General features: G+C 38.3%; 1 protein-coding gene across 1 annotated transcript in view; it reads left to right on the top strand.

Moving 5' to 3' along the window:
• The window catches only part of LOC128638941 (V-set and immunoglobulin domain-containing protein 10), a 233390-nt gene extending 214841 nt beyond the window's left edge, over positions 1 to 18549 (top strand). The window contains exon 8 of the mRNA XM_053691071.1: positions 18433 to 18549. The gene's annotated coding sequence lies outside the window, so the exon portion shown is untranslated. The remainder of the gene's footprint in view (positions 1 to 18432) is intronic.
• The last annotated feature ends 200 nt before the right edge of the window (positions 18550 to 18749 follow it).

Genomic DNA, 18749 nt, shown 5'->3' with positions numbered 1-18749 from the left:
TTGAGATATTTGGTGAAATCAGCTTTTACAAACTTAATGTAACAAAGACGGAGGCCCTTCCCCTTAATATCTCCGCCAGGGAGCTTGGAACCCTGAAGAGCGCTTATCGCTTTCAATGGAACACTACCTCCATTAAAGTACTGGGAGTACACTTGGCCCCAGACATAACAACCACCATAGCCAAAAATTATACAGAGAGGCTCCCGGCCCTACGTAGACTTCTGGATTCCTGGGAATTCAGGGAGATCTCCTGGTCGGGCAGAATCGCGGCCGTTAAGATGTCTTTCTTACCAAAAATCACCTATCTTTTTAGATGCATCCCCTATAATGTCCCGAGACCGATTCTAAACAAACTACAAAGTCTACTTACATCATATACCTGGAAAGAAAGGAGACCGAGAACTGCTAGACATACACTAGAGAGACCGACTGACCAGGGAGGACTCGCTCTTCCCAACATTATTACATACTATAATGCAGCCAGACTCACACACTTACTCGCGTGGAATGACAAATCTCAAGCCCATGGCTGGCATCACATAGAGACTTCCCTACTACCTCGCTATCTTGCGCTCTCAGATTTGCTTTGGATCCCTTCCCACCATGGGCAAACGCTGAGAGATACACATCCCATCTTTCATGATGCCCTCCTCTTTTGGGAACAGATCCGACACCCCCCCCCACATAGCACCCCACCCCTCACCCAACCTTACCCTTCCTGCAGCTATATTCTCCCTTCCAGACGCACACCCAGAGCTCTGGCAGCACCTGCATATTACGGGTGTAACAGATTTTTACGACTCTGGAGAGTGGACTTCACACCAACAGCTTTGCACTAAATTCCTAATACCGTCGAGACTACAATTTGAGGCCTTTCGACTTAGCTCTTTGCTACGCTCTTGGGGTTACCCTAAGCAGCATCTTAGACCCCCCTCACTTTGGGAGCGGGCTTGGACTAGGGCCCACCTCATCAAACACCCATTATCCTTCCATTATAACCTACTGTCTAACACTAAAGAGCGACAAAAGATCCCTCAGATCCTGGCCTGGGAGAGAGAGATAGGATTCATAGTGGACACTGCCACTTGGCACAAAAGAATCCAGATAACTAGAAAACTTTTACACTGTGCCACGTTATGGGAGTTACACTACAAGCTGCTGGTGAGATGGCACCTGGTCCCATCCATATTACACAAAATTTACAGTTTTGTTGGAGGATGTGTGGACAGACGGGCACGCCCTTGCACATATGGTGGACTTGTCCAAAAATACAGCTGCTTTGGAGAGAACTTTTTTCCATTCTTCACACTATAAACATTAATCCTCCCTTCCTCCCAGAAATCACCCTATTACATATACAGGCACCTAATCTAAACAAGTCTTCTGATGCATTAACAATCTATGTCTTCATGGCAGTGAAGTTAGCGATTGCTAGAGAATGGAAGAGAAAGAGACCTCCATCCCTCACACAAGTACTGACTATCGTCAGATACATTAGGATGATGGAACAATACTCACATAGAGTTCTAGATAAATCAGATTCCTATAGGGACACCTGGTCTCCTTGGCTAACAATCTACCCAGACTGAGATAATCTCCGCTTCCCTCCTACCACCTGAATCATTTCCTCCACCGTAACTCCAATCCTGTCCCCCTTGTCCCCCCTCCCACCCTCCCCTCCGCCTCTGGGCTGGCTCTGTAGACATAGTTGAGAATTTTTCTATATAGGTCCAACAATTTTCAGATATCCATTTCTATATATCACTTCTAGACTCTTTTGTCTTGATGGTGTAAATATCATTAAAAATACATCCTATCTATCTTTCAATATAGAAAAAATAAGACATCTTCTTATATTAATACCAACACAAATGTACTAGATTGATATGCACATGAATGTAAACACAGATATTATGGCAGTAATGTTTGAATTAACCTAAGCTGTAATAGATGTACACCAAACTCTAAAATGATAGTAAGTGCAGTCCACAATATATTGGACAACGTTGTGTATGTTTACATCTCTGTTTTCCTTTATAAATGTCTTAATAAAAAAATTTAAATTAAAAAAAAAAAAAAAAAAACCCCAGGGAGAAAGTGTGTGTATTTGATTATCCCAGACAGCTGGGAAGCTGTCCAGCAGCTAATCACAGGTGTGGCTAATTAGAAGTTGTGAGGGTTTAAATAGCAGCCTCACTTAGGCCTTGAGAGAGAGATATACAGCTACAGAAGCTGGTGTGTGTGTTTGTTACACTGTGTAAAAGACTTTTGTTCCTGTGAACTGTAAAAGGACATTATTTTTACAAAGCACTTGTGGAATGCTGTGAAGTGCTGGGACACATTTAAAAGCATTTAGCTTTGCTGCAGAGGAAGGATTTCCCTCTGTTGAAAATGAACTGCCTGTTTGTTATTGCTGTGAAAAATAAAGCCTTTTGAACTACAGTGACTGTCCTGTGCTGCATTTGTGCCCTAGAAGACCGTGGTTAAAAGTGGTTCCTGTTACAATATATATATATATATATATATATATATATATATATATATTGTATATATATATATATATATATATATATATATATATATATATATATAAACAGTCCGGGCGGATTGACGAAGTAGGGGTGAGTGCATGGCACCAGCTAATTTTATATATATATTTTGTAATTCAGCATCCACTCCTGGTGCCCGATTTAAAAGAAAAAGCACGGTCCTCTAGGCAGGGTATAAATGACACAGCCTTGATAAATTTAAACAGTCAGTTTTATTTTCACTGTCCAAGTGCAGATAACAGCAATCTGTGGCTAGATGACGAGTTTTGCGTTAGAGGCTATGCGGTGCTAACGAGCAGTTTTGTCTCACCGCTCACTTACATGCAGTGCTGGTATTACAGGTTTTCAGAAACCCGTCGTTAAAAGGCAGGAAGTGAGCATTGAGCAAAATTTTGCTCATTACCGCACTCCAATACCAGCGCTGCTTAAGTCAGCATTGAGCTGGTCGTACGTGCTCGTGCACGATTTCCCCATAGGGATCAACGGGGAGAGCCGGCTGAGAAAAAGTCTAACACCTGAAAAAAAGTAGCGTAAAACTCACTAACGCAGCCCCATTGATTCCTATGGGGAAATAAAAGTTATGTCTACACCTAACACCCTAAAATAAACCCTGAGTCTAAACACCCCTAATCTTACACTTTTTAAGCACTAATCTACCGCCCCCGACATCGCTGACACCTACATTATATTTATTAACCCCTAATATGCCGCCCCCAAAGTAGCCGACACTATAATAAACATATTAACTCCTAAACTGCCGCAATCCCACGTCGCAAACATTAGTTAAATATTATTAACCCCTAATCTGCCATCCCTAACATCGCCACCACCTACCTACATTTATTAACCACTAATCTGCCGCCCCCAACGTCGCCGCCACTATACTAAATGTATTAACCCCTAAATCTAAGTCTAACCCTAACACTCCCTAACTTAAATATAATTAAAATAAATCTAAATAAAAATTCCTATCATTAACTAAATAATTCCTATTTAAAACTAAATACTTACCTATAAAATAAACCCTAACATAGCTACAATATAACTAATAGTTACATTGTAGCTAGCTTAGGGTTTATTTTTATTTTACAGGCAAATTTGTATTTATTTTAACTAGGTAGAATAGTTATTAAATAGTTATTAACTATTTAATAACTACCTAGCTAAAATAAATACAAAAGTACCTTTAAAATAAAACCTAACCTAAGTTACAATAACACCTAATACTACACTATAATTATAACAAAATTAAATACAATTACCTAAATTAAATTAAATTAGCTAAGTATAAAAACCCCCACTAAATTACAGAAAATAATAAACAAATTACAGATATTTAAACTAATTACACCTAATCTAATAGCCCTATCAAAATATAAATGCCCCCCCCCAAAATAAAAAAAAACCCTAGCCTAAACTAAACTACCAATAGCTCTTAAAAGGGCATTTTTTGGGGCATTGCCCCAAAGTAATCAGCTCTTTTACCTGTAAAAAAATACAAACAACCCCCACAACAGTAAAACCCACCACCCACACAACCAAACCCCCAAACAAAATACTATCTAAAAAAAACTAAGCTCCCTATTGCCCTGAAAAGGGCATTTGTATGGGCATTGCCCTTAAAAGGGCAGTTAGCTCTTTTGCAGGCCCAAACCCTAACCTAAAAATAAAACCCACCCTATACACCCTTGAAAAAAAAACAAAAAAAACCTAACACTAACCCCCTGAAGATCGACTTACCGGGAGAAGTCTTCAACCAAGCCGGGCCGAAGTCCTCAATGAAGCCAGGAGAAGTCTTCATCCAAGCCGGGCAAAGTGGTCCTCCAGGCAGGCAGAAGTCTTCATCCAGACGGCATCTTCTATCTTCATCCATTCGGCGTGGAGCGGGTCCATCTTCAAGACATCCGACGCGGAGCATCCTCTTCATCCGACGACTAAAGATGAATGAAGGTACCTTTAAGTGACGTCATCCAAGATGGCGTCCCTTAGATTCCGATTGGCTGATAGAATTCTATCAGCCAATCGGAATTAAGGTAGAAAAAATCCTATTGGCTGATGCAATCAGCCAATAGTATTGAAGTTCAATCCTATTGGCTAATCCAATAAGCCAATAGGATTGAGCTTGCATTCTATTGACTGATTGGAACAGCCAATAGAATGCGAGCTAAATCCTATTGGTTGATTGCATCAGCCAATAGGATTTTTTCTACCTTAATTCCGATTGGCTGATAGAATTCTTGGAAGACGTCACTTAAAGGAACCGTCATTTAGTAAGAAGACTTCGTTGGAAGAGGATGCTCCGTGCCAGATGTCTTGAAGATGGACCCGTTCCGCGCCGGATGGATGAAGATAGAAGATGCCGTCTGGATGAAGACTTCTGCCGTCTGGAGGACCACTTCTCCCGGCTTCGCTGAGGACTTCGGCCCGGCCTGGATGAAGACTTCTCCCGTTAAGTCGATCTTCAGGGGGTTAGTGTTAGGTTTTTTAAAGGGTGTGTTAGGTGGGTTTTATTTTTAGGTTAGGGTTTGGGCCTGCAAAAGAGCTAACTGCCCTTTTAAGGGCAATGCCCATCCAAATGCCCTTTTCAGGGCTTAGATTTTTTTAGATAGTATTTTTTTGGGGGGGTTGGTTGTGTGGGTGGTGGGTTTTACTGTTGGGGGGGTTGTTAGTATTCTTTTTAACAGGTAAAAGAGCTGATTACTTTGGGGAAATGCCCCACAAAAGGCCCTTTTAAGGGCTATTGGTAGTTTAGTTTAGGCTAGGGTTTTTTTTTATTTTGGGGGGGGCATTTATATTTTGAAAGGGCTATTATATTAGGTGTAATTAGTTTAAATATCTGTAATTTGTTTATAATTTTTTGTAATTTAGTGTTTGTTTGTTTTTTTGTACTTTAGCTAATTTAATTTAGGTAATTGTATTTAATTTAGTTAATTTATTTAATTATAGTGTAGTGTTAGGTGTTATTGTTTTATTTAACAGGTACTTTTGTATTTATTTTAGCTAGGTAGTTATTAAATAGTTAATAACTATTTAATAACTATTCTACCTAGTTAAAATAAATACAAACTTGCCTGTAAAATAAAAATAAATCCTAAGATAGCTACAATGTAACTATTAGTTATATTGTAGCTATCTTAGGGTTTATTTTATAGGTAAGTATTTAGTTTTAAATAGGAATTAATGATAGTAATTTTCTTTAGATTTATTTAAATTATATTTAAATTAGGGGGTGTTAGGGTTAGACTTAGATTTAGGGGTTAATACATTTAATATAGTGGCGGCGACATTGGGGGCAGCAGATTAGGGGTTAATAAATGTAGGTAGGTGGTGGCGATGTTAGGGACGGCAGATTAGGGGTTAATAATATTTAACTAATGTTTGCGAGGCGGGAGTGCGGCGGCTTATGGGTTAATATGTTTATTATAGTGGCAGCAACGTTGGGGGCCGCAGATTAGGGGTTAATAAGTGTAGGTAGGTTGCGGCGACATTGGGGGAGACAGATTATTGGTTAATAAATATAATGTAGGTGTCGGCGATGTTGGGGACAGCAGATTATGAGTTCATAAATATAATGTAGGAGGTGGCGGTGTCTGTAGCGGCAGATTAGGGATTAAAAATGTATTATAGAGTTTGAGATGCGGGAGGGCCTCGGTTTAGGGGCTAATAGTTAGTTTATTGGTGTTAGTGTACTTTTTAGCACTTTAGTTATGAGTTTTATGTTATGGCATTGTACCATAAAACTCATAACTACTGACTTTAAATGCATTAGGACTCTTGACGGGGTAGGGTGTACCGCTCCCTTTTTGGCCTCCCAGAACAGACTCATAATACCGGCGCTATGGAAGTCCCATAAAAAAAGACTTTATGAAGTTTACGTAAGTCGTTTTGCGGTAAGGCCAAAGAAGTGTGCGGTGACCCTAAACCTTCAAGACTCGTAATACCAGCGGGCAGAAAAAAGCAGCGTTAGGACCTCTTAACACTGCTTTTTTACCCTAACGCACAACTCGTAATCTAGCCGTTCATTTTTAGCAGTTTGACACACTTAATACTACAAACAAAAGCCTAGCTAAGTTTGAGTTCTTACTAACATAAGTTCACATCACTTACTGAAACAGGGTAAACTAAACTAAACAAAACATGTTGTTTTTAGCAAACTCAATGTTATTAGTTTTTCTCAGTTCAGCTGCAATGTGTGTCTCTTTCTAAGTCAAACACTGTGGTGGCTCGCTCCATCTCTCTCCGCCTAGCAGCTGGGGAATAAATTACCCTCCTTTAATTAAACACAGGTGAGTAAAGATCCCTTCCTGATTGCTTACTCTCAGCAATAGAAAACTGAGGAATGGAACACTGGCCCACCCTCTCTCCAGTGTTCTACGCCAGGGACCCAAAAACACAGTATCTTAATTCCTAGCCACATTTTATATAACACATTTCCCTGGGATTTAAAAACTAAATACACATTTCAACATAGTAGGAGAAATATACACCTGATTACTCACAATTCCCTGTTCTCTGTCACAACATTATATATATATATATATATATATATATATATATATATGTGTGCTTGTGTGTGTGTATATATATATGTGTGTCTGTTTATATAGATATAAATATATATATATACATATATATATATATGTGTATATATATATATATATATATATATATATATATATATATATATATACATACAGGTGAAACTCGAAAAATTTGAATATCGTGCAAAAGTTCATTTATTTCACTAATGCAAGTTAAAAGGTGAAACTAATATATGAGATAGACTCGTTACATGCAAAGCAAGATAGTTCAAGCCATAATTTGTCATAATTGTGATGATTATAGCTTACAGCTCATTAAAACCTCAAATCCACAATATCAGAAAATTAGAATATTGTGAAAAGGTGCAATATTCTAGGCTCAAAGTGTCCCACTCTATTCAACTAATTAAGCCATAACACCTGCAAAGGGTTCCTGAGTCTTTAAATGGTCTCTCAGTCTGGTTCAGTAGGAATCACAATCATGGGAAAGACTGCTGACCTGACAGTTGTGCAGAAACTATCATTGACACCCTCCATAAGGAGGGAAAGCATCAAAAGTTAATTGCAAAAGAAATTGCATGTTCCCAAAATGCTGTATCAAAGCACATTAATAGAAAGTTATGTGGAAGGGAAAAGTGTGGAAGAAAAAGGTGCACAAGAAGCAGGGATGACCGCAGCCTGGAGAGGATTGTCAGGAAAAGGCCATTCAAAAGTGTTGGGGACTTTCACAAAGAATGGACTGAGGCTGGAGTCAGTGCATCAAGAGCCACCACACACAGACGGATCCTGGACATGGGCTTCAAATGTTGTATTCCTCTTGTCAAGTCACTCCTGAACAACAAACAAAGTCAGAAGCGTCTTACCTGGGCTAAAGAAAAACAGACTTGGTCTGCTGCTCAGTGGTCCAAAGTCCTCTTTTCTGGGGAGAGCAAATTTTGCATCTCATTTGGAAACCAAGGACCCAGAGTATTGAGGAAGAATGGAGAGGCAGACACTGCAAGTTGCTTGAAGTACAGTGTGAAGTTTCCACAGTCTGTGTTGATTTGGGGAGCCATGTTATCTACTGGTGTTGGTCCATTGTGCTTCATTAAGTCCAGGGTCAACGCAGTCATCTACCAGGAGATTTTGGAGCACTTCATGCTTCCTTCCGCAGACGAGCTCTATGGGGATGCTGACTTCATTTTCCAGCAGGACTTGGCACCTGCCCACACTGCCAAAAGCACCAAAACCTGGTTCAGTGACCGTGGGGTTACTGTGCTTGATTGGCCAGCAAACTCGCTTGACCTGAACCCCATAGAGAATCTATGGGGCATTGCCAAGAGAAAGATGAGAGACATGAGACCGAACAATGCAGAAGAGCTGAAGGCCGCTATTGAAGCATCCTGGCCTTCCATAACACGTCAGCAGTGCCACAGGCTGATAGCTTCCATGCCACGCCGCATTGAGGCAGTAATTGCTGCAGAAGGGGCCCAAACCAAGTACTGAGTACATACAGTATGCATGCTTATACTTTTCAGAGGTCCGATATTGTTCTATGTACAATCTTTGTTTTATTGATTGCATGTAATATTCTAATTTTCTGAGACTGTGGATTTGGGGTTTTCATGAGCTGTAAGCCATAATCATCACAATTATGACAAATCATGCCTTGAACTATCTTGCTTTGTATGTAATAAGTCTATCTAATATATTAGTTTAGTGGGGGGGGTTATAATTTGTTTAAAAAAAATCAGACATTTTTAAAAATATATCCGTTATTTTATTATTTTTACATATAGTAACACCATGTCTATATTAGACATGCACACACTTTATATATATATATGCCTATATCTTTTTAAACACTTGCACAACGACTTTTTGCAACATAGTTAAAATGCAGCAATAGTTTTGCATCATTTAAACAGAAATTATGAATCTAAAATTTAATGGACAAGGAAAAAAAAATATGTTGTACATTTTTAAATACTTGAATTGAGCATTGAACATAAATTGAACAATTTAATGAGAAGCTTATTGGTTAGATCTGCGCAAAGCAATAGAATTTAGAACTGTGGTTGATACTGGATTCCAACTGCTGAGATTAAATATTATAGACTTAAATTAAACCTATTTAAAACAGTATTCTTTCTTATTAATTTAGAATATTTGCTCATTAGAAACAATGATGTATAAATGTAACCAATAAATAGCAGCTGTTTATTAACTCTAAAATATTTAAACTTGATTTCTATTAAACTATGGAGAAAAACATAATGATCATTATCCTCAGGCATAGTACCCCAAGGATTGGTGTAAAGCTGATGTGATGCCACTCTTCAGAAAGGGAAACAGGGCTGTTTCAAGAAGCTATAGACCAGTTACTCTGACAGTGGGGAAGATACTTGAAGGGATTATAAGGGATTATATTGATGAGAATATTCGTGTAAACAGGATTATGAGTTCAAATCTGCATGGTTTTATGAGAAATAGATCATGTCAAACTAATCAAATTAGATTCTACAAGGAAGTAAGTTAAAATATATATAAAGGGGAATCAGTTGATGTGATATACTTAGACTTTGCAAAGGCATTTGATACAGTACCACTTGAGAGATTAATGCCCAAAATTAAGGGACTGGGATTATCTGAAAATGTTAGCTCATGGATAAATAACTGAATAAAATATAGGGAGCAACGAATAGTAGTAAATGGATCATACTCAGATTGGACAAAGGTAATCAGTGGAGTCCCCCAGGGAACAGTACTGGGTCCTATTCTTTTTAATATTTTTATAAATGACTTTGAGCAAGAATTAAATAGCGACATCTCTATTTTTGCAGATGATACTAAGTTAAGTAAGGTCATTAGGTCAGAGCAGGATGAACTTTCGTTACAAAGGGATCTGCAACAATTAGAAGTATGGGCAGGTAAATGGAAAATGAGATATAATATGAGAAAATGCAAGGTTCTACATTTTGGAAGTAAAAATAAGCAGGCAATGTATTATTTAAAGAGGAGGGGGAAAGGGAGGAGGAAAGGGATTTGGGAGTATTAATAGATAACAAGCTAAAGATGGATGCACAACAGGGGCGTATTTATGCATAGGCCAACAAGGCCGGTGCCTATCGCGTCAGATTTGGGGGGGCGGCACTGGCACTGTTATGTTGGCAACTGCTTTTTTTTAATTTTAATTTTGTATTTTTTTCCCAAAAATGTTTTATTTTTTCCATGCGGCGGTCACGTGACAAGATATTTCTTGTTTGCCCTGCTTTTTTTCTTACAAAAATATCAATGGATTGGTTACTCTAAGGAATGCTAATAATTGCTAACACAGAGGGTGGAACATTCAGCAAGCTCACAAAAATAAAAATGTCAGACAATATGAAGTAATTGAATAACATTTAAAATGTATGTTTATCATTTGCTGCTACACAACAACAAAAAATGCAGTTTCTCTGTACTTATAGCTTCATAATAATGCATTGCATTACCAAACCAATCAATGCTTTTCAGTTTTTCACATTTTTTACTGCTATACAAAATGAAAATATGTTATTTGTATGAAATAGGAGAAAGCAGCATTTTTGTGATCACAGTGCAACTAAAGTGATAATAGAATAGCTGTTAATTGTCTGTACTCCAAATAATGTGACAAACTAATAGAAAAGCATTGATTAATTTGGTAATGCATTATTATGAAGCTATAAGTCACTGTAGCCAATAAAAAAGTTCACTGCTGCTGACCTTGGAAATACAGAATATAAAGCTTTGAAACTGCAGCTCCACCAAAAAAAGTCACATTACTCCCTGACCAAAAAATGATATGGCCAAAAATGACCTAAATCCAGAGGGGGGGGGGGGGGGAAGGGGGCAGCAGGATTCTGAGTGCCTAGGGCAGCACAAAACCTAAATACACCCCTGATGCACAATGCAGGGTAGCGGCTTCAAAGGCTAATAAGATACTAGCATATATTAAAAGATGCATTGATTCAAGGGAGAAAAGTATAATTCTGTCACTATATAAATTCCTGGTAAGATCTCGCCTTGAGTATGGAGTGCAGTTCTGTGGACTGATCACAAAAAAGATATTGCAGAACTAGAAAAAGTTCAGAGAAAAGCCACAAAGAAAAACATAATTTATGTAAGAACTTACCTGATAAATTCATTTCTTTCATATTAGCAAGAGTCCATGAGCTAGTGACGTATGGGATATACATTCCTACCAGGAGGGGCAAAGTTTCCCAAACCTCAAAATGCCTATAAATACACCCCTCACCACACCTACAAATCAGTTTAACGAATAGCCAAGAAGTGGGGTGATAAGAAAAAAGTGCGAAAGCATATAAAATAAGGAATTGGAATAATTGTGCTTTATACAAAAAAATCATAACCACCACAAAAAGGGTGGGCCTCATGGACTCTTGCTAATATGAAAGAAATGAATTTATCAGGTAAGTTCTTACATAAATTATGTTTTCTTTCATGTAATTAGCAAGAGTCCATGAGCTAGTGACGTATGGGATAATGACTACCCAAGATGTGGATCTTTCCACGCAAGAGTCACTAGAGAGGGAGGGATAAAATAAAGACAGCCAATTCCTGCTGAGATAATCCACACCCAAAATAAAGTTTAATGAAAAACATAAGCAGAAGATTCAAACTGAAACCGCTGCCTGAAGTACTTTTCTACCAAAAACTGCTTCAGAAGAAGAAAATACATCAAAATGGTAGAATTTAGTAAAAGTATGCAAAGAGGACCAAGTTGCTGCTTTGCAAATCTGATCAACCGAAGCTTCATTCCTAAACGCCCAGGAAGTAGAAACTGACCTAGTAGAATGAGCTGTAATCCTTTGAGGCGGAGTTTTACCCGACTCAACATAGGCATGATGAATTAAAGATTTCAACCAAGATGCCAAAGAAATGGCAGAAGCTTTCTGGCCTTTTCTAGAACCGGAAAAGATAACAAATAGACTAGAAGTCTTTCGACATAATATTTCAAAGCTCTAACAACATCCAAAGAATGCAACGATTTCTCCTTAGAATTCTTAGGATTAGGACATAATGAAGGAACCACAATTTCTCTACTAATATTGTTGGAATTCACAACCTTAGGTAAAAAATCAAAAGAAGTTCGCAACACCGCCTTATCCTGATGAAAAATCAGAAAAGGAGACTCACAAGAAAGAGCAGATAATTCAGAGACTCTTCTGGCAGAAGAGATCGCCAAAAGGAACAAAACTTTCCAAGAAAGTAATTTAATGTCCAATGAATGCATGGGTTCAAAAGGAGGAGCTTGAAGAGCCCCCAGAACCAAATTCAAACTCCAAGGAGGAGAAATTGACTTAATGACAGGTTTTATACGAACCAAAGCTTGTACAAAACAATGAATATCAGGAAGATTAGCAATCTTTCTGTGAAAAAGAACAGAAAGAGCAGAGATTTGTCCTTTCAAGGAACTTGCGGACAAACCTTTATCTAAACCATCCTGAAGAAACTGTAAAATTCTCGGAATTCTAAAAGAATGCCAAGAAAAAAGATGAGAAAGACACCAAGAAATATAAGTCTTCCAGACTCTATAATATATCTCTCTAGATACAGATTTACGAGCCTGTAACATAGTATTAATCACAGAGTCAGAGAAACCTCTTTGACCAAGAATCAAGCGTTCAATCTCCATACCTTTAAATTTAAGGATTTGAGATCCTGATGGAAAAAAGGACCTTGCGACAGAAGGTCTGGTCTTAACGGAAGAGTCCACGGTTGGCAAGAGGCCATCCGGACAAGATCCGCATACCAAAACCTGTGAGGCCATGCCGGAGCTACCAGCAGAACAAACGAGCATTCCTTCAGAATCTTGGAGATTACTCTTGGAAGAAGAACTAGAGGCGGAAAGATATAGGCAGGATGATACTTCCAAGGAAGTGATAATGCATCCACTGCCTACGCCTGAGGATCCCGGGATCTGGACAGATACCTGGGAAGTTTCTTGTTTAGATGAGACGCCATCAGATCTATTTCTGGAAGTTCCCACATTTGAACAATCTGAAGAAATACCTCTGGGTGAAGAGACCATTCGCCCGGATGCAACGTTTGGCGACTGAGATAATCCGCTTCCCAATTGTCTATACCTGGGATATGAACCGCAGAGATTAGACAGGAGCTGGATTCCGCCCAAACCAGAATTCGAGATACTTCTTTCATAGCCAGAGGACTGTGAGTCCCTCCTTGATGATTGATGTATGCCACAGTTGTGACATTGTCTGTCTGAAAACAAATGAACGATTCTCTCTTCAGAAGAGGCCAAGACTGAAGAGCTCTGAAAATTGCACGGAGTTCCAAAATATTGATCGGTAATCTCACCTCCTGAGATTCCCAAACTCCTTGTGCCGTCAGAGATCCCCACACAGCTCCCCAACCTGTAAGACTTGCATCTGTTGAAATTACAGTCCAGGTCGGAAGAACAAAAGAAGCCCCCTGAATTAAACGATGGTGATCTGTCCACCACGTCAGAGAGTGTCGTATAATCGGTTTTAAAGATATTAATTGAGATATCTTTGTGTAATCCCTGCACCATTGATTCAGCATACAGAGCTGAAGAGGTCGCATGTGAAAACGAGCAAAGGGGATCGCGTCCGATGCAGCAGTCATAAGACCTAGAATTTCCATGCATAAGGCTACCGAAGGGAATGATTGTGACTGAAGGTTTTGACAAGCTGAAATCAATTTTAGACGTCTCTTGTCTGTCAAAGACAGAGTCATGGACACTGAATCTATCTGGAAACCCAGAAAGGTTACCCTTGTCTGAGGAATCAATGAACTTTTTAGAGAATTGATCCTCCAACCATGATCTTGAAGAAACAACACAAGTTGATTCGTATGAGATTCTGCTAAATGTAAAGACTGAGCAAGTACCAAGATATCGTCCAAATAAGGAAATACCACAATACCCTGTTCTCTGATTACAGACAGAAGGGCACAGAGAACCTTTGTAAAAATTCTTGGGGCTGTAGCTAGGCCAAACGGCAGAGCCACAAACTGCTAATGCTTGTCCAGGAAAGAGAATCTCAGGAACTTATAGTGATCTGGATGAATCGGAATATGTAGATATGCATCCTGTAAATCTATCGTGGACATATAATGCCCTTGCTGAACAAAAGGCAAGATAGTCCTTACCGTTACCATTTTGAATGTTGGTATCCTTACATAACGATTCAATATTTTTAGATCCAGAACTGGTCTGAAGGAATTCTCCTTCTTTGGTACAATGAAGAGATTCGAATAAAACCCCAGTCCCTGTTCCAGAACTGGAACTGGCATAATTACTCCAGCCAACTCTAGATCTGAAACACATTTCAGAAATGCTTGAGCTTTCACTGGATTTACTGGGACACGGGAAAGAAAAAATCTCTTTGCAGGAGGTCTTATCTTGAAACCAATTCTGTACCCTTCTGAAACAATGTTCTGAATCCAAAGATTGTGAACAGAATTGATCCAAATTTCTTTGAAAAAACGTAACCTGCCCCCTACCAGCTGAGCTGGAATGAGGGCCGCACCTTCATGTGGACTTAGAAGCTGGCTTTGCTTTTCTAGAAGGCTTGGATTTATTCCAGACTGGAGATGGTTTCCAAACTGAAACTGCTCCTGAGGAAGAAGGATCAGGCTTTTGTTCTTTGTTGAAACGAAAGGAACGAAAACGATTATTAGCCCTGTTTTTACCTTTAGATTTTTTATCCTGCGGTAAAAAAGTTCCTTTCCCACCAGTAACAGTTGAGATAATAGAATCCAACTGAGAACCAAATAATTTGTTACCCTGGAAAGAAATGGAAAGTAGAGTCGATTTAGAAGACATATCAGCATTCCAAGTTTTAAGCCATAAAGCTCTTCTAGCTAAAATAGCTAGAGACATAAACCTGACATCAACTCTGATAATATCAAAAATGGCATCACAGATAAAATTATTAGCATGTTGCAGAAGAATAATAATATTATGAGAATCATGATCTGTTACTTGTTGCGCAAAAGTTTCCAACCAAAAAGTTGAAGCTGCAGCAACATCAGCCAATGATATAGCAGGTCTAAGAAGATTACCTGAACACAGATAAGCTTTTCTTAGAAAGGATTCAATTTTCCTATCTAAAGGATCCTTAAACGAAGTACCATCTGACGTAGGAATAGTAGTACGTTTAGCAAGGGTAGAAATAGCCCCATCAACCTTAGGGATTTTGTCCCAAAATTCTAATCTATCAGACGGCACAGGATATAATTGCTTAAAACGTTTAGAAGGAGTAAATGAATTACCCAAATTATTCCATTCTCTGGAAATTACTTCAGAAATAGCACCAGGAACAGGAAAAACTTCTGGAATAACCACAGGAGATTTAAAGACCTTATCTAAACGTTTAGATTTAGTATCAAGAGGACCAGAATCCTCAATTTCTAAAGCAATTAGTACTTCTTTAAGCAAAGAACGAATAAATTCCATTTTAAATAAATATGAAGATTTATCAGCATCAACCTCTGAGACAGAATCCTCTGAACCAGAAGAGTCATTAGAATCAGAATGATGATGTTCATTTAAAAATTCATCTGTATAAAGAGAAGTTTTAAAAGATTTTTTATGTTTACTAGAAGGAGGAATAACAGACATAGCCTTCTTAATGGATTCAGAAACAAAATCTCTTATGTTATCAGGAACACTCTGAACCTTAGATGTTGATGGAACTGCAACAGGTAATGGTACATTACTAAAGGAAATATTATCTGCATTAACAAGTTTGTCATGACAATTAGTACAAACAACAGCTGGAGGAACAGCTACCGAAAGTTTACAGCAGATACACTTAGCTTTGGTAGTTCCAGCACTAGACAGCGATTTTCCTGAAGTATCTTCTGACTCAGATGCAACGTGAGACATCTTGCAATATGTAAGAGAAAAAAACAACATATAAGCAAAATTGATCAAATTCCTTAAATGACAGTTTCAGGAATGGGAAAAAATGCCAAGAAAACAAGCTTCTAGCAACCAGAAGCAATGAAAAATAAGACTTAAATAATGTGGAGACAAAAAGCGACGCCCATATTTTTTAGCGCCAAATAAGACGCCCACATTATTTGGCGCCTAAATGCCTTTGGCGCCAAAAAATGACGCCACATCCGGAACGCCGACATTTTTGGCGCAAAAGAACGTCAAAAAATGACGCAACTTCCGGCGACACGTCTGACGCCGGAAACAGAAAAGATTTTTTGCGCCAAAAAAGTCCGCGCCAAGAATGACGCAATAAAATGAAGCATTTTCAGCCCCCGCGAGCCTAACAGCCCACAGGGAAAAAGTCAAATTTTTAAGGTAAGAAAAAAAGATTGATTCAATGCATTATCCCAAATATGAAACTGACTGTCTGAAAATAAGGAATGTTGAACATCCTGAGTCAAGGCAAATAAATGTTTGAATACATATATTTAGAACTTTATAAAAAAGTGCCCAACCATAGCTTAGAGTGTCACAGAAAATAAGACTTACTTACCCCAGGACACTCATCTACATGTTTGTAGAAAGCCAAACCAGTACTGAAACGAAAATCAGCAGAGGTAATGGTATATATAAGAGTATATCGTCGATCTGAAAAGGGAGGTAAGAGGTGAATCTCTACGACCGATAACAGAGAACCTATGAAATAGACCCCGTAGAAGGAGATCATTGCATTCAAATAGGCAATACTCTCCTCACATCCCTCTGACATTCACTGCACGCTGAGAGGAAAACCGGGCTCCAACCTGCTGCGGAGCGCATATCAACGTAGAATCTAGCACAAACTTACTTCACCACCTCCATAGGAGGCAAAGTTTGTAAAACTGATTTGTGGGTGTGGTGAGGGGTGTATTTATAGGCATTTTGAGGTTTGGGAAACTTTGCCCCTCCTGGTAGGAATGTATATCCCATACGTCACTAGCTCATGGACTCTTGCTAATTACATGAAAGAAATAAGGGGAATGGAGAATTTAAGCTATGAGGAGAGGCTAGCCAAACTGGGTCTGTTTTCCCTAGAACAAAGGCGCTTGAGAGGTGACATGAGTTTTATATAAATATATTCAAGGCCCATATACAAAGATGGCAGAAGCTCTGTTTATTCCAAGAAAATTGATTGTGACAAGAGGTCACAATTTAAGGTTGGTGGAAAGGAGATGTAATCTCCTGCAACAGAAACATTTTTTCACTGTAAGAGCAATAAAATTGTGGAACTCATTACAAAAGGAGGTATTGAATGGCAATACCCTAGATACATTCAAAAATTGTTTGGATACATTTCTGTCTAGAAACAAAATTCATGGATATGATTGCTTGTATTAAATGGGTGGGATTAATTTAAGCTCAATTGTAGCTTTTTTTTTTTTAAAGTATATTAGATTTGTGTTGGTTGAACTCGATGGACTTCGGTCTTTTTTCAACCTCATCTACTATGTTACTATGTTACTGCAGCATTGAGATCTGAGCACCTTACAATCATGTATGGACTGCCTGTGTATAGGTATTTGGTCTGACTTTGCAATGAAATTGTATTCTTGCTTGCAGTACGCTGCCATGAAGCAAACTGCAAGAGCTAAGACAATTTGCTATATGCATAACTTTCTCTCCCAGACCCTCACATGCCTCTAGAGTTAAGGAATGCCCTAATACACCCAGGCAGTGTGTGAACGGAAGCCCAGTATAGCCATCAATATATAGGATAGGGCTTGAAAAATGCCTTACAAAAGATGTTTTCATTTCTAATGGCGTGTGTATATATAACTTCAAATTTTCCATTTTTTATATTGATTCCCAATTCGAATATTACTGCCAAATTTCTCTGATTATTAACTTATACTACAGACTGTGCAGTATACAGTTAGACAAAGCTCTCTAATTGCCAATTTATACTACAGACTGTGCAGTATACAGTTAGACAAAGCTCTCTAATAGCTAATTTATACTACACACTGAGCAGTATACAGTTAGACAAATATTTGTAATTGTTTCTTTATACTACAGACTGTACAGCATACAGTTATACAAATCTCTCTAGTTGCTAATTTATACCACATACTGTGCAGTATACAGTTATGCAAATCTCTCTAATTGCTACTACATACGTTGCAGTATAGAGTTAAACAAATATCTCTAACTATTATTTAATGCTATAGACTGTGCAGTATACAGTGAGACAAACCTCAAAATTTAACTTTTTTTGAGAAATTGTACACATTAATTGACGAAGAGCAACCTTTTGATAAGGCACATGTGTCTGCTGAGAAAGGTAATTTTAAAGACTATTAAAAGTCTAAAATGAATACATATATGACATTTACCAATTGTTTAACATTTACAGATGTTGTGGAAAAGGATGAGATCCTGGATGTTGAAGCTGAGCCTACAAAATGTGATGCGTGTACAGAAACTCAATCAAGTTTTACGGATATGCCAGAAATATTTGTTGAGAACGTGTACCACTTAAGGAAATGTGTACATAATAATTTCAAAAGAATCCTTAATACTCAAAATAGACTAATTCAGTTAGTTCAACGTGTATTGGATACTGTGCAATCCTCCAGGGCACTGATTAATAAAAAGACGTTTATGATTTACTAGCAGTAGATTTCCTTGTAAATGATGATGTGATTGTGTAGAGTTATTTTTCTTTTTTTC

This window comes from Bombina bombina, chromosome 8 (genome assembly GCF_027579735.1).
Source record: "Bombina bombina isolate aBomBom1 chromosome 8, aBomBom1.pri, whole genome shotgun sequence".
Taxonomy (NCBI): Eukaryota; Metazoa; Chordata; class Amphibia; order Anura; family Bombinatoridae; genus Bombina; species Bombina bombina.
This window is presented reverse-complemented; position numbering and strand designations above follow the sequence as displayed.